Source organism: Prosopis cineraria, unplaced genomic scaffold, assembly GCF_029017545.1.
Source record: "Prosopis cineraria cultivar Desert tree isolate PC_DT_omini unplaced genomic scaffold, ASM2901754v1 PC4, whole genome shotgun sequence".
Lineage (NCBI taxonomy): Eukaryota > Viridiplantae > Streptophyta > Magnoliopsida > Fabales > Fabaceae > Prosopis > Prosopis cineraria.
The window spans coordinates 18,814,020-18,831,894 of record NW_026555335.1 but is presented as its reverse complement, the minus strand read 5'-3'; the positions used below and the strand labels follow the sequence as shown (position 1 = coordinate 18,831,894).

At 32.3% G+C, this 17,875-nt stretch overlaps 2 pseudogenes; both read left to right on the top strand.

Annotated features, from left to right (window-relative positions):
- Positions 1-2,346: 2,346 nt before the first annotated feature.
- Positions 2,347-3,978, top strand: LOC129308899 (G-type lectin S-receptor-like serine/threonine-protein kinase RLK1; annotated as a pseudogene).
- A 2,402-nt stretch (positions 3,979-6,380) lies between these two features.
- On the top strand, positions 6,381-9,179 carry LOC129307728 (G-type lectin S-receptor-like serine/threonine-protein kinase LECRK3; annotated as a pseudogene).
- The last annotated feature ends 8,696 nt before the right edge of the window (positions 9,180-17,875 follow it).

The window sequence follows — 17,875 nt, the reverse complement described above, 5'->3', positions numbered from 1 at the left end:
ATAATTGTTTGTTATGATTTTGTGATGAATTTTAGTAATGTTAAGGTATACATTATATAAGATGCACTAGTTATTGTGTGTGTATATATTAGTTATTGTGTCTGTGTGTGATGTCTAATTCAAGTGGCCGTGGACTCTAGTCACTCCAACGTCCCCAAAAATTCAATCGTCAGGTCAGAGATCCGACAACAGTGGCTCCTCTAGATTTATTTATAAATCAAAAGTCAATAAGAAAATTATAGCTAATTTTAATGTTACATAAATTAAAAAAGTGTTAAGATAATATTATAAAATTTAAAAATAAAAAAATTAAAGGTGTTTTTTTAGTGGACGGCAATACTTATGTTTTAGTCTTATATACTTAATATATTTTTTATTTAATTAATTAGATAATAACTGACATATTTAACTTCAGAATTTATTCCCTCATACGTTATTTGTATTATTATTTATTTAAAAATTAAAAGCCTTGTACTAATAAAATTAAAAATTAGTTTAAAGATACGTAAAGTAAAAAAGTATGCTAAATTAATGACATAAGATCTGGATAAAAACACATTCTAATTATAAAATTCTGTTTTCATAAAATTCCAACTTCGATCTAATTTAACTCAATTGTTAAAATGATTTTTCTTCCAAATAAAGCCATTAACTTTGGTTTTAGTTTTAAATTATTGCTTGGTGGGAAGCCTCCCCTGCACCTCTAATCCGGAGGTGTATGATTTTAAATATCTAAATTTGATTTAGATGAGCAACATTTAATACATTTTTTATTTTATATTTTTTAAAATAAAAAATTGGTATAAATTGTAAAAAGTTTTAATAAATTTATTTATCAGTTTGGACAGTCCAAATTTACTATAAATGTTCGACATTTAAGATCAAAATTTTTATAAATTGAGTATTTAGATATAGTTGTACAGTACAGGTTTAATATTAAATTTTTTTATAAATTTTATAAGTTTTTAATATTAAATTCAGATCACTCATATTAAATATAGACTGTCCCAACTTGCAAAAGAGATTTATTAAAAATATTTACATTTTATACAATTTTTTATTTTAGAAAATATAAAAAAAAACATTAAATCAACTCTATACTTTCGAGATCATGCATTTCCTTTGGGACTTGGGAGGTTTCCTCGGAGGCCAGCCCCTATTTGCAGAAATTTACTCAAAAATGATGTACAATTTCTGATTTCATAACTTTAATTCGCAATACATTGTTGCGTACTGTTTGGGTGCAGAATGACACAACAAAATGCCTGAAGCGGATCAAGTCGTCTTCACTTTTTTTGGCCCCGTCAATTAGGCTAGCCAACGCCTGAGATAGAGACACCAAGTTCAAGTATGGGGGGAAAAATTAGCTAGTCAAGTCTTCAGTCGCTCGTAGAACGATGCTGCTTTTTAAAAAAAAAAAATCAATTTTTTGAGAAAAAGTTATTGATTTCTTTTGTTGCTTGCTTGATTGACGTTCTAAATTTAAATCCATCAATTTCTCTCTCTACCTTACGCCTCACCATCCATGGCTTCCAATGCCCTGTTCTTCTTGCTGTTCCTGTTGCCATTTGCAAACCAAGTTACAGGTCAAATAAGCGATACTGGCCTCATAATTAGTTTGGGTTCTTCGCTCTCTCCAGAATCAAGCTCTACTTCGTCGTGGGTCTCCGTCTCTGGTCTTTTCGCCTTTGGCTTTTATCAACAAGGTCACGGCTTCGCTGTTGGGATATGGCTAATGGGTGAAACAGAACACACAATTGTCTGGACGGCTCACAGTGACGATCCACTCCTATCCTCTGATTCACTAATCAAATTAACCAAAGGTGGCTTGATGCTGCTTCGAAGCAAGAAAGAGGATGAATTCCTCACTGGACTTTTGTCACAGCCTGCAGATTCAGCGTCTATGCTTGATTCTGGGAATTTCATGCTATACGATAATAATCACAGTGTTATCTGGAAAGCTTTGACTACCCAACGGACACCATATTAGGAGCTCAAAATTTATCTTTGGGACAAGAACTGATAACTGCAAATGGACACTTCATTCTCCAAATGCAGTTCGATGGAAATCTTGTTGCTTACTATGAGACTGATGAGCCACAGTATGCTTATTGGAAATCTAAATCTGATACTTATAAGTCAGACTATACCCAACTTACTCTTGATCTTGCAGGATTTCCTTAGCTGAGGAATCCTTATGATACTGTCAAGGTTCTGGCCAAAAGCAACTATTCTAGAAAGAACACATCAAGCTTAATCTACCGTGCAACACTGGATGTAGATGATATTTTTAGATTGTATGTTCACACATTTGAGAGGAATATTGTTAGCGTCACTATTCAAATTATGTGGCAGGCTTTGTCGGATCAGTGCCAAGTCTATGGCTTTTGTGGTTTCAATAGTTATTGCTCTATCACTGTCACGGGCAAACCTGAATGTCAGTGTTATCTTGGATTCACAGCCATCAAAGGGAACAACAGCAAGGTATTGAAATGCGAACAGCTGACCAATGATGACTGCAAAACCAGTGCACATCCAAGGATGCTCTACAATTTTACTACTTTGCAAGATATGGAGTTTGGCCTTCATCCGTATTTGATGTTTGCACCAACAAAAATGGAAGCTTGTGAGGAATCTTGCCTGGAAGACTGTGATTGTGCAGCGGCTTTATATGCGAATGAGACATGCAAGAAGTATACGTTCCCCTTATATTTGGAAGAATCAATCCAAGGGAATCAAACACAGCACTCTTCAAACTGCCTTTAGGAAATGTCACTACTCTAAATCAGAGGAAGCAGGGCAATCGTCACAGCAATCTGATTTTGACTCTTGTCTTGACTTTGGGTTCGATTTCTTTCCTTTGCATCATATTTGCAATGTTTATTTTCTTCATCTGTAGGCGTCAAGTCCATTCATACACAAAGCTCACAACAAGTGCGAATCTAGGATTGACAGAGGTTGTAGTTTAAGAATATTTTCCTTTGATGAGTTGGTAAATTCAACAAAAAACTTCACAGAAGAGGTTGGTAGAGGATCTCTTGGAGTGGTTTACAAGGGAACAATTCCTGGAAGTAACAGACAGATTGCTGTGAAGAAACTAAATGTAGCTGTTGATGAAGGACAAAGGGAATTTCAAACTGAAATCACTACAATTGCAAGAACTCATCATAGAAATCTGGTTCAGCTCACTGGCTATTGTATTGAGGGATCCACAAAGCTTCTTGTTTATGAATATATGAGTCATGGGTCCCTAGCAGATTTTCTATTCAAGGCTGAGATCCGTTTGTCTTGGAAACAAAGAGTCAAAATTGCATTGGATATAGCAAGAGGAGTCCTATATCTACATGAAGGGTGTGAAGTTTGTATTGTCCATTGCAATATCAAGCCTCGAAACATACTCATTGATGAAATGTGGAAAATATCTGATTTTGGACTTGCAAAGTTATCAGTGCCAGATCATTCAAGAACTATAATGGAAAAAGAAGCTGTAACAAGTGGCTATGTAGCACCTGAACAATAAAAAGATGTATCAGCATCTGTAAAAGTTGATATCTACAGCTATGGGGTGGTGCTGCTGGAGATCATATGTTGCAGAAGGAATATAGATATAAAGGCTTCCTCAGAGGAGGAGATAATACTTTCAAGTTGGGTATATAATTGCTTTGTAAAAGGAGAACTGAACAAACTAGTAGTGGATCATGAAGATGTAGAATGGAGGACCATGGAAAGAATGGTGAAGGTTGGATTATGGTGCGTGCAAGAAAACTTATCATTGCGTCCTTCAATGAAGAATGTGATACTCATGTTAGAAGGGTTGAAAGATATCCCAATTCCTCCACCTCCAAGTCCAACCCCTCCTGCTTGAAATCTACCATTTGCCAATCGAGCATCATTCACTTCAAAGTTTGTTTTCGGGTGTCAAAGGTGTGTAATCCTACCTATTTTTAATCATGTTGTATCCAAATGGAGCTAGATATAGTTAATTTATACGGAGGGACGTTTATAATAATGTTATATGTTTTTTAGAGTGTTCTGATTTCAATAATAATTAAATATATTAAAATTTTCATGAAATACAAATAGATTAATTGAAAGAGATGCTAGGATTTTCTATAACGAAAAGAAAGGAAACTGCAACCATTTTGTTTGTAGAGATTCAACAAAGTCTGAAAATGAGGCTGCATTATTAGCTGTTACCACAGAGGATGGGATCTAGTAAACTTAATATTTATGTCCTTATTGTTTTTTTGAGTTTTGAATCAGGTACTTACATTTTTATTTGGGAAAATTATTGTCAAGAATCATTGGACACAATTAATTGCTTTACAAGACCAAACATTCTGATATTACTCTATAGAATCAAAATATCTAAATGTAATTAAAATTTATTGGGAAAATACAAAATTACTCATCATATGTATATATACTCTTTTAACAAGTCTCCATTAAAAAAAAAGTCTCATTTTCATTTTAACAATAATCAATTCCTTGGTTAACAATTCTAAAAAATTAACTTGGTGATGGAGAAAAAACAAGTATTGTGATTTGGTGAACAAGTCCTTATTTGAAAGAATAAAGCAAGTCATATTTTTATTTTAACAACAATCAATTCTTTATTAGTAACTTTAAAAAATTAACTTGATAGTGGAGAAGAAAAAGTATTGTGATTTGGTGAATCAGGCCTTGTTCAAAAAAAAAAAATCTTATTTCTATTTTAACAATAATTAATTCCTTCATTAATAACTCCAAAATATTAACTTGATAGAGAGAAATTATTATAATATAATGAACAAGTCTTCATTCAAAAAAAAAATCTCATTTCTATTTTAATAACAATCAATTCCTCCATTACAACAGATATATGTAAAGGGTAATTTTCTCTTTTCATAATAAATTTTAATTACATTTAAATATTTTGGTCTTACAGAATAATTAATTGTGTTTAGTGAACCTTCATTGTGATTTTACCTTTTTATTTCTTTTTATTGAATCCTTTTATTTTGTAGTATTAAATTCGTCAACCGTTTGGTTTAAAATTGATTAATAGGGTCCAACAGCGCTAAGATGTCTCTTAAATAGTGGTGAGGTGGTGGTGGACAACTGGGAACAGTGAATAAGAAGTCTGCCTAAACATTGAGATAATAAAATAAAGCTGATTGCAATAAAATTAAAAAAGCTGACTTAACATAAAAAAAAAAATCTCAAAACTCGAAAATTTCCTTACATATTTGAGAGATCAAAATGAAATTAAAAGGCTAACCTAAATGAACTTGTTACCTCCCAGTGAAACTAGGTGTGCATGAATAATTTATGTAAGGAAAATGAATAAATGGTGCATGAAAAATGAATAACAAGTGGAATATAAGAGTTGCAAATTTATAGTGATATTATGCTACTAATGAGAGTTGTAAATTCTACATATATCAGTTATTTATTTCATTTGAATCAGCTCTTTAATTTTATTTGAGTGTGAAATTTCAGAATTTTGAAGGTTTTTTTTAACTATATTGAATCAAAGGATCTAACTGAAATTTTTCATTTTAATAATTTACCTTTGATTCCATGTAAAGTTGAAAAGAGTTGCAGCTAGTTTATTTTTCATTGATTTTTTGTTTTCTTTGAGAGATTAAAATGAAATTAAAAGGTCAACTTAAATGAACTTGTTGCCTTCCAGTGAAACTAGGTTTGGTTTGATCGTTGTTCTACAAAGAAAAAATAGAGTAGATAAATGTATACAAAAGTCAAGGAAAGTAAAAATAAAAAAAATAAAGAAGATAAAAAGCAAAGTTATAAATTGCAGAAAGAAAAAGCTAGAAGTGATGGAACAAAAGAAATGTCAAAAAACTAAGAGTCACTCTAAAATTTATAATAAGAGCCAACTCTTTCTCATGCAAACATCTAGCAATTGATCCTCTCTCTCCCTCTCTCTCTCAAACTATCTCTCCTTTTACTTGTAAAATTTTCTTTTTCATTTCTTCTCTAACTTTCCTTTGTAAGCACTTTATAATTTTTTTTTTATATGAATAAAGTCATATGTTTATATTCATGGTTTTCCTTAACTTTTATATAATTTAATCTGATCTGCTTCTTATAATGGTATATCATGATACTGCTATGAAAATTGAGACTATTTTAGTTTTCTTCCCTTCTCCCTTCTCAGTGTACATGAGCTGGTTGAGAGTCTCAAAATGACTGGATGAAAGAAAAGATTTGTTGGGAGATGACGTGGAAGACCTTCTCAAAAGAATTTATTGTGACTGAAGTTTATAAGTTTTGCATCAAATATTACCTTGTAAAAATACGGTATATGTTGTTGTTAAAATCTAAACCTTTAACTTTTAACAATAACATATATATATTTTCACAAGATAATATTCGATACAAAATTTATAGGCTCTAATTGCAACAAATTTTTTGAGAGGGCTTTAAATGATGTTTTTCTAAAATTATTTGCAGTCATGGCTTTATTTCACTATAATGCTTATAAGTCAGATCCCACTCTTCGCCACCTTGCCATTATCTAATAGACTTCTTAACACTCTTGGACCCTATTAAACAATGTTAAACCAGAGAGGCTGACGGATTTAACTGTGCAAACTAAACGAAACTCAATAAGAGGAAATGAGAATGTAAGGACCTAATTCAGAACTCAGAAGGACTATAAGGATCGGAGGATTAATTTCCTATTATTAATATATAACCTTTGTCTTATTTCTTTTTATGGAAGAGAAAATAATCATGATGACTAGAGTTATAGGAAGTGAGAAATCCATGGGCACCTACGTTCCTTGCCCTTTCTTGGGAAGACTGGTAGACTTGACTTGAGAGTCAGAGCAGATAAAGTTATAGCCATATCACCATATCAATTAATCGTTTCGTCTGCAAATTCTCTGCTTCGAGTGTATTAGTCATGGCTACCATTATTGCATCAGACATCTCATTTCTCCTACTGGTATCTTTTCTATGTGGAAGATCTCACATAGCATTTGCTGCAAAGAATAATATAAAACTCGGTTCTTCAATTTCCCTCCTCGTGTATCCCACTTCATGGCCGTCACCTTCTGGTCGATTTGCGTTTGGCTTTTATCAGCAAGGTGATGGCTTCAAAGTTGGAATTTGGCTGTTCGACGAGATCTCTGATATAGTTGTGTGGACTGTAACCGCGACGATCCTCCACTCTCCTCAGATGCAAGGCTTCAACTAAACAAGAAAGGAGTGTTTCTTCTGCAAACAGGTACACTGCAACAGTACAAGTTGTTATTAATTCCTACCACCAGGAACAATGAAACCATTTCCTCTGCCTCCATGCTTGATTCTGGAAACTTTGTATTGCATGATGCAAATCACAACATCATTTGGCAGAGTTTCGATCATCCAACGGATACAATGTTGGGGGTTCAAATTCTACCTGCTGGGGGTCAATTACAATCTAACTCATCGGACACCAAGAAATCATCTGGAAGGTTTCGGCTTTCGATGCAGCATGATGGAAACCTTGTTCTATATCCCTTATATTCTGATGACACCGGTTTGAATGCGTATTGGTCCTCTGAAACTCGTGATGTCTCTGGCTTCCGGAATTATCTCATCCTCAACAGCACTAATAATCAACTGCTGTGCATCGTATATGGTAGTAGGTCCGACATGAACATAATAATGTGTCAGTCAGAATATTTTAGCATTGATCGTCTTATCAATGGAAACAGCAACGTCATTTATCGTGCCACTCTTTATTCTGATGGAGTTCTTACGCTCCATGTTCATTTTGACGACACCAGTTCGAAACACCAAGTTATCAAATTATGGTCTCCGTCAGAATTGGATACCCTGTGCCTAGTGAAAACTTTTTGTGGACTTGATAGCTATTGCACCTTTAAAGACAACCAACCTTACTGCAATTGTCTTCCCGGAACTGACTTTATCAATCCGAATCAAAAGAATCTGGGTTGCAAAAGGAACTTCTCTGAAGCTGAATGCAGATCAGGTGCGAAAGATTATGCAGCTTTTTATTGCATGTACAGAAAGAGCAATATCTGTATAGATAGAAGACTTACACAGAGGAAGACATTCCAGAGGAGGATTGCCCATCTTCTTGTTTAAATGATTGTTACTGTAAGGTTGCACTTTATGAAAGTGGGCGATGCAAGAAACAAAGGCTTCCACTACGATATGTCAGTGAATCAGACTATTCGGTCTACTACTTCAAAGTGGGAAATCGAACCCTCAAAAGTCACAATGATGCACCCTCCATACCTGAGTCAACCCAACGACCTCCCATCAACGTTACCAGTAAGAAAATAATTGTGCTGATCATTCTTGTTATCTTGGGTTTCGCTAGCATTATGTATTTAGCTGTTGCAATCTCTAGTCGTTTAATTTACAAGATTGGAGCTTCAAGTTGCAAGAGGTTGCTCGAGATGGGAGATTTGAGCTTGAACGAAGGGGTTCCCTTTAAGGGTGTTTTCATACAAAGAGTTGAAGGAAGCAACAAGAGATTTCAAGCAACAGTTGGGCAAGGGCTCCTTTGGATCAGTTTACAAAGGAACTTTACACAAAGGAAGAACACTGATTGCAGTAAAAAGACTAGAGAGGTTAGTTGAAGATGGCGAAAGAGAATTTCAAGCTGAAATGCAAGCCATTGGAAAAACCCGCCACAAAAACTTGGTTTGCTTGTTGGGATACTGTGCTGAGGGATCAAAAAGGCTTTTAGTTTATGAGTACATGAGCAATGATTCCCTTGAAAAATTTGTCTTTTGTGAGAAAACAATACATCTAGATTGGGATCAAAGAAGAAAAATAGCATTAGATATTGCAAGAGGGTTGCTATATCTCCATGAAGAATGTTAAACAAGCTTATAGTTGGGGAAGAAGTGGACCACACATTGCTAGAGAATATGGTGAAAGTGGCATTATGGTGCATTCAAGATGAACTTTTTCTTCGGCCATCAATGAAGGGTGTGGTGTTGATGCTTGAAGAAGTCACCAATGTTGCTATTCCTCCTTGTCCATCTCCTGATCCTATTTGACATCACTTTGTTTGAAAGACAAACCAACAAGATTTTGCACTTTCATGTGGCTTTGATTGGTTTCTTGTGTATGTTTCTATGTAATTTTATCTTTTAAACTTGCGTCAACTTGTCTCTCGAAATAAATGAATTAATGCAAAATAAATTTTGATATGTTTTTCCCTATCAATAATATCAGTTTATTGTATACACTAAGGTATTAGTTTATACACATTTCATGCATTTAAGATATGGACATACATGACCACTCAAAACTATTGATATTTTCCTTTAGAAGAAGGAAATGACGTGAAATCACCCTTTCAATTTCTCTTGAAATAGAGATTAATTAGGACAAATTTTCTCTCCCGGGCCCTCTCTTTCCAGCACGCACGCAAGCGTGTATGCCGCACCAAGAAATAAGAAAATTAGGGAGAGAGATCTAATATTAGTAAAATATATTAGAAATGACCATAAAAATTAAAATTAGAATGACGGATCAAGGTAAATTGAAATTGAATATTACAACCTTATTATAAAATCTGTCAACTTTAAAATTAACTTGGGTACTTTAAAATAAAAATGTTACTGCCCAAATTACAAAAGTTCTTTTTTAAAAATACACTTGTGTAGTTTTTAAATTCACACCTTAAAAAAAATTTGGATTAAATTTAATTAAAAAATAATTAAAAATATTTACTTTTAAATAATTGAATAAATATAATTTCTTAAAAATATTTTCTTTTAAAAATTAAATCAATATAATTTCAAAAATCTTTAGTTTTAAATAATTATTATTCAATTTTAATTTGTCAAGAACACGCTATCTCAACCTCTGGACTTGTGAATTTAGAAGAGATAAGATTATTAACTTGCTGCAAATCGTGGACATTAATTTAGCTTTGTTTTAATTTTCTGTTTTTCATCTCCTTGTTATATATATATATATATATATATATCAAGATTTCTTATGATGTATAGAAACTATATGTGAATCGGATATGATCCAATCCGATATGTCAATACGTTTATTTTTAAAAATATAGGATATGATATTTATCAGAAACGTGCTTGTGCGCTGGTGCTCACACATATATAATACATTAAAAACATTAAAAGTATATTCAATTCAGAAAATATCCTAACTAATATACTTATTTAGTCTTCCATAGTAATATCAAATGAAACATAGTCAGTAATTATACTTTTATTCTATCTATACTTAATTTTTAACTGCCAAATCTTTGCTAATTGTTTCCTACTTACAGTTTATATATCAAGAGATTACATTCCTATGTTTTATAGTAAAGAAAATATAATGTCTATTTTTTATTATATCTAAAACTTATTTTTAAGAAAAGTTCAATCTTTGACTTTAAAAGAATATCACAAAAATGTATCAGGAATAAAAAATATTAATATCACAATATTTAAAAAAATTATTTTTTTAAAATAGTCTTAAAGTATTGGATTTAAAGCATTGCTTGCAAATTTAGAAATATAGGATATGTATCAAAAATTAAAATTTTTAAAATTTAAAAAAATATTTTAATACTATACAGGTACATATCAAATAAGTATAATAAGTATCGGTATTCAATACAATATTAATATGAATACGTGAGGTAATTTAAAATATCAGTGGTTCATAAGCTTTCTCTCAAATAATGTTTTTGTTAGTAACCATCAAATATATGTGAGATGTGGTTTGAAAAAATATAAAAGATATTATTAGGGGCAATATAGTATTTTTATAATTTATTATAATATTTGATCCTTCTAAATAAAAATTATTTTTCCAGTTGCTTTGTCAGAATTTTCCACATAATGATTCAAATTCATTTTTGTACATGTATTTGTGAAGAAATGGTAAAATATATTTCAAATCCATCACGGTGGGACTGGGAACCACTTTTACTGTATACAATATGTTAGGGTGATTGACGCTTAGGGAGAGAATGAAGATGAATTGAATGTCTTCTAACATTTTTTTTAAATTCTAAAATAATATTCGATGGAATAGTAAAAATACTGATAACAAGAATATTTTGAAATATGAGCATTTGAAAGTAAGGGGTCATCTTCCTTGCTTCTTACCCTAACGAGATATGGACAATTCAAATTTTAATCTAATCTAGACTCTCTAAATTTTAAATTTTTAAAATCTTATTTATATTTATATTTTATATTTATTAAAATAAAAATGTATAATTTTTTAATAAATAATTTATTATCAATTAGGACAGTGTAGATTTGAATAATCTAATTTAATATTAAATTTTTTTATAATTTTTATGAATTAATCATTGTGATGTACTCTAGAAAAGAGTGGATCATGAAGCCACGGGAAAAACTTTTGCCTCTAAAAAGGAAAGCAAGACACAATGTACAACCCTCTCTCCAATTCCTTTGACACAAGCCAATAGAGTACAGACACTTATGCAAAATTATGTCAAGTTCTTCGAGATCTAAATGCATCCATTAGAGGGTAGCAAGTCCCTTGCATGCAACATCTTAAAATTTAATATAGAAATTAATTTAAATAATTGTGAGAGTTTAATTAATTAATAGAGGTTTTTAAGAGTTAATAATAATGAGTGGATGATCATCTGGGTCCATTACTTTAAGGAGTTTAGAATGGGGTTAAAGGAGCTATTAGGCCACTTTAGGTCCAATTTAATAAGCTTAAGTTAGGGTTCTTGTTTTGTGTCACCTACTGTAGTGAATAGCATAATGAGAGCAATGGCGAACACATCATATTTTAAACTCCAATTACATATAATGGATATAAAGAAAAAGAATGAGGTTGAGAGAGTCAAAAAGGAGGCGTCCACACAGCTCTATTAGGGTTCCTCTTTTGTGGTGTTTAGAGCCTATTTAAGGATACTAATATCTTGGGTAAGCTTCTCCTTCTCATCTTCTACCTCTCTTATGCATTTTTCTCAGGTTTTTGGGTATGGGAGTTTATGTCTAGACCTTAAGCCAAATTTTAACTATCCCTCTAACTTTAATGGAATCTTGGGATGTTTATTTTCATTTCTACATCGAGGTTAAACTAATGAGAGTGATTAATGGTGTTAATAGTGTAATGTTCTTGTTGATATTATGTAATGTCCACCTTGACATTACCAAAATTCACCACACAATCACAACAAACAATCATAATTAGGAGCAAGGATTGCTCCTAGGTTCACATTATAGATGTAAGGGTTAAAACTAATAATCTTTTAGAAATAATTTTCAAATATTTGGGATCCCATAAAAAAACCCTTCAAATTTATAGTTTAAGCTCAAACTTAATATTTTATAAAAGTATTGGAAGCATAGAAAAGTTTTGGGAAGCGAAACACTTCAAGACAGGGCCAAAAATGTCATTTTTGAGTGTTTTGGTCCATGCGCTAGGGCATATGGCCTAGAAAGGCAAGTTTTCTCACTGAACCGTGCACTGCGGCTTGTGCGAAATGTGCCACGACGCATATGCCCATGATAGCAATGCTATCATGATAGCTTTTTTGGACGAACTTCAAACGTACGCCATTTTCACATCCGATATTCGATTGGAGTGATTCAAACACTGACACAAAGCTTATTCAATAAGCTAACTAATGGCACAAGTTTTGTTATGATCTAACACCGTATGAGAATTTTAGACACTTAGATATAAAAGTCAGCTTTTAAAGCGATTTTCAACTATTCAAATATCCAAAACTCATAACTTATATTGTTAACCCATTGTGAGGCTTGGACCAAGTCCAATGGATCAAAATACAGTTGATTGAGCATTCAAACACACAAAAACATACTGAATACAAAATTTAGCCACTCAATGGCCCTTTCACCCAATATGGCTAACATACATAATCAACACTATATGCACTTTTTCGCTTCTATTGCCATATAATGTACTACATATATGTTGTTATCACATAGGTAAAACATTCCTTGCACTTGTATTAGTATTTTAGCCTATCACCATAAAAATTGCCACATATTCACATCATATACAATATTGGGCTAAAATACAAAATAACATGGTATGAAACAAGTACAACCAATTAAAATGATATGCATTCCTAATTGACAACATATAGTATCATCCATATAAATTTATGTACATGACTCAAAATGAAATCAGGCTTTACAATGAGAATATAGCAAGTATACTAGCCCTTGCCCGATTCCTTCCCAAGCTCAGTCTTAGTGGTAGAACCTATAAATTGATAACCATAGGGTGAGATAAAAATCTCAGTAATTAAGATAATCTATATTATAGATTAACATGTCAAGTTATAAATAAGCCTTAATTCAAGTAAAATAAACACACCATATAAGATCACCACAAGTTACATACATGATCCCTAACTATCCGGTCCTCCAATACTCCCGACCGAATCGGTAGATTATTTCATGAAATCAAATCACATGTATGGTCCCCAAGCTCACCATCCATGGTAGGACTACCCGGCCAAGATGTCCTAAACTACTTCTAGACTACTGGTTCCTCTATTACAAGTAACTGGGTATCATTACTCCAACACTACATTCTAAGAATGCTAAGGAGTATATTCTCCAACTCCGCACCTTTTGGGTACTAAGGAGAGTAAGTCTTCAACACCGCACCCATTTTTGGGCACTAAGGAGAGTAAGTATTGCACTTGACGTCCTGAGGTGCCAGCAGTGCCATATGGACTTAATCTTTAATAACTCCACTAGGGTGACCTCCCACTTTTAATATGCTACATTTTACTACATATCTCCACTTGACCATGCATAAACAACTTTCTAATCCAATATAATGAATATTACTACTTACTTCAAAAACTTGACATTTTACAAATCAATACTCCACTCATTTTCTAAAATGGTTAACCTTTACAAAATTTATACATATATATACAACAAATCATAAAAAAGCAACTTGAGAATAACTTATACAAGGCAATAAATAATGTAAATTATCTAGTTACCTCAACCCTTTTGTTACTAAAAGGGTTACTCGTGGTATTAAATCTTTTCTTGTGTCAAGGTAAGTTTTCCTACACCACAATTTAGATCAACAAGTATTATATGTTAATTTTTAATTAACATAAGCACTGTTAGCTACCAATAACCTCCTAATTCTCCTACTTCTCACTCATATTCTCAACAAATAGGCTTGTAAGATTACAATTTATTCACATAATCCCTTTAAGTCCTCCCTCTAACTCTATCACAATATAAAACTTAATATCTCAACTTATCACACTTCAAAACCCCATGATCAAGTTAGGGCTTGATCCAAATTTCACCATACAAGAAGGTAGCTTCATATTATCACATATTTAAGATTAATAAACCTAAATCAAACTTTTATAGTCAATAGAAACCTTTAAAACATAGACTCATAACTTAATCTATTTAGAGCAAATTCTCCCACTTTTAAATCCTATGGAAATTGAGATGAAAAGGTAGAGGAGAAGGGTAGGAAATTTACTCAAGAGTTTGAAGGCTCAATTTATCTTTAAAATCCTCCCAAAATGATGCCCCAGTAATGCCCAAAACTTGCCCCTTTGTGTTTTAGGTTTTCTACTACAAAAACTGTCATTTTCTAATGAAATTTGAAATTTTAAGTTCCTTGCTGTTTTGTGCGTTGCAGTGCACACCACACAAGTCGCTGCTCATGACGCAGCGAGCAAAATGTTAATTTTGCTCCCCTCGATGCCCACCTAACTTGATCCAACTTCTATCCTAACTCAATTTAGAGCCAAATATAACCCAAAAATCCAATTAGCAACCCAAAAACATAGTTAAATTAATTAATCATATTTTTTAACTAATTTATCCCTTAATTAGTCAATTTTTCTAGATTTAAAGTTTTTAGATGTTACACATTACCATACATCCTCCACATAACTACTAATCAAAATAATTAACTTTCAAACTATGGGATCCCAATATAAAATCTTTGAAAATCTCTTTATAGAAACCATTTACATTATTTGGACTAATACATAACGGAAGCACAAGACATAAACACATCAATTTGAAATTTAAAACAACCTAATTCACATAAAAAGTGGGTCATGCACAGTGGCTCGTGCCATATGTGCCATGGTATGTGGCACAAAGACCACAGCTACTTGCTTTGTGCCATGCGTTGCAGCGCACACACCTGATTCTACTGTTACATAGTAATTTTTTGTACGGAATTTGAATGTGCGCCATTTTCGTATCTGATATTTGATTAGGGTGATTTAAGTGCCCACATAAAGCTTGTTTCAAAATCTAACCAATGACACTAGTTTCATTTAAATTTGATATTTCATTTGAAAATTGAAAACCCAAGTGCATTTTGACTATTTTAAGTCAAAATTTACCACTTGAGCATCACCAATTAAAGCCGTATATGATTAGCTGCTTTTAAGGCCTTGATCACATTTGAAAGGATAATACATACTTGATTAACCAATCATATAAATAATATAATACGTATACACACAATTGGCCGATAAATTACCCATTACACATAACTTGGGCATAAATTAACATTTTCATTTTACTCACAACTAAGGCCAAATTTCCACATACACATTGAGTGTACCTCATATCCATACATATTCACATTCATCCACTAGCCCACTCTATCAATTTATCATTCACACATATACACAAGGCTAGGGAATTAAAACTACCAAACACAATGCACATATACTCAATTCCTATGGCAAGTTATACACAAGTTCATGAATAATAATATTCAAATTCATTACACCAATTCTTACAAAAAGGCTTTAGTGAGAGGTATCAACTCAGCCTATTTATTTCTCCTTTGCATCACTACTACCAGAACCTAAAAAATGTAATAATCATAAGTAAGATAAAAATTTTAGTAACCAATATAGTTTATTTAAATGTTTATTTCCACAGATAACCATGTCAAAGTAACAAAACTAGAGTAATAACAATTACATATTAAAGTATGTAAGAATTTCCTCTTTTCAAATATTTCCACACAGTTTTTCACAATAACATGATCATCTAGCCATCGAACCTCCAATACTTCCTGACACGAAACCATAGGCTCTAATAAATCAATTACATATTGACCCGATCTCACTTTCGGTTGTAGAAACATCCGATAAAGGTAATTTATTCCACTTATAAATTATGATTTTCCTCTTTTCACACACTTGTGATAGAGGTGTTGTTAACTCCTAACTGCACCCAAACAGGCACTAGGGAGTTGCCAGACTTTTTGAATGTTTTATGGTAACAGTCCTAATATGCTATATCGAATTACCTATATTACCAGCCCATATAATGTTGCACTAGATGTCCCATGGTGCTAGCTTGACCATATGAATTTTTCACTCACATCTCCACATATCCTAGGTGTACTCCCACCCCCTATAATCATGCTTTTTACGTAATTTTCACTGCTTCTTCCCACAATTTCCACCACACATATATATAAATGCATAGCAAAGCTTAGAAATCATCAAATTTTGTTTCAAAATTTGATATCATCCTAAAACCATTTCCAATGCTCAATGATGCATAAAACTCATAAAACAACAATTTCATATTTACTCTCACACAATTATAATAGTTAATAAACATAATAAACTTTATGGTTACCTCAACCTTTCTGTTTGCAAGAAAGGATTACTTGTGTACTCAAAACCTTACTTTACTCCTTTCCACAAATGTCAAAATGTCACATATGATAATCTACACAATTGGGCACCTAGAATCAATTCCACAATCAAAAAAAATGCCAATTACAACAATCATGCACCTAATCACTTTTATTTCCTTTATTCACATTTACATACACGTACTATGACCAATTACCACTCACATCATGCATTAACTTCTTTATAATCAAACTTTCTCTTGCTACTCTCTCTATATAAATTAAGGCAAATTGTTTCTGTAGCTTTAAAGTTTTATTATTTCGACTCAAACTAGTCACAAAGTACTAGTTTAGTCCCAAAGGACTTTTTTATTACTATAGGATAAGGAATTGTCTCCTTAAAATTTTCAAATTCAATTTCTCACTAATTAAAACTAGGAAAAAAGGGTAGGATTGGAGGTTAAGGTAGTATGAGACTTACTCGATATGTAACAGGTCAAACGCACTTCCTCCCAAAATTGCTTGCCTTAGTAGAGAATGGCTCCTTCTCCTTGCCTGACCCCTCTAACTCTGTCTCTCCTTTTATTTTTCACGAGTAAACACTTCCTATTTTATCTAATTTCTATACCATATGCTGTAGTGCATCCATTCTCTGTTGTGGCACGTGGAATAGTTAGGGAAATCATCACTATACTCACATGCTCTACCATAGAACTTCATTCTTACTCTCACATCTATTCATGTAACATCCTAAAGAGTCAATATAACATTCCATTACCCAAAATACTAATCTCATATTAAACTACTAATTTGTTTCATAATCAATCATTAATGCATGATTAGAAATTCAGGATGTTACAAATAAGGGTTTATAATTAACCCTAACACTAAGTAATCAAGTTAATGGTAATGAGATAGTTTAACATTATTGAGCTAAATGGAGGTTAAATAAACTTATGGAAGTTAGAAATGGGTTGGTTATAGTTAATGATGCTATTAAGGGTTTTGTATCTTAATTATGATTAAGGGTTAATTAATGATGATTATTTATTAATGATATTTGATAGTAATTATTAATGGGTTGGTTGTAGCAACTGTGTGCATATCTTGAATTGTGTATTTTTTTAAAGGGTTATTGAATGTCTCTAACTTAATTATATGGTTTGCAGGTGAATTGTGGTTATATGATGAATTGTGATGCATGAAATGTTGATACATGTTTATTTTTGCATTATGAGAAATTATGGAATTGTTT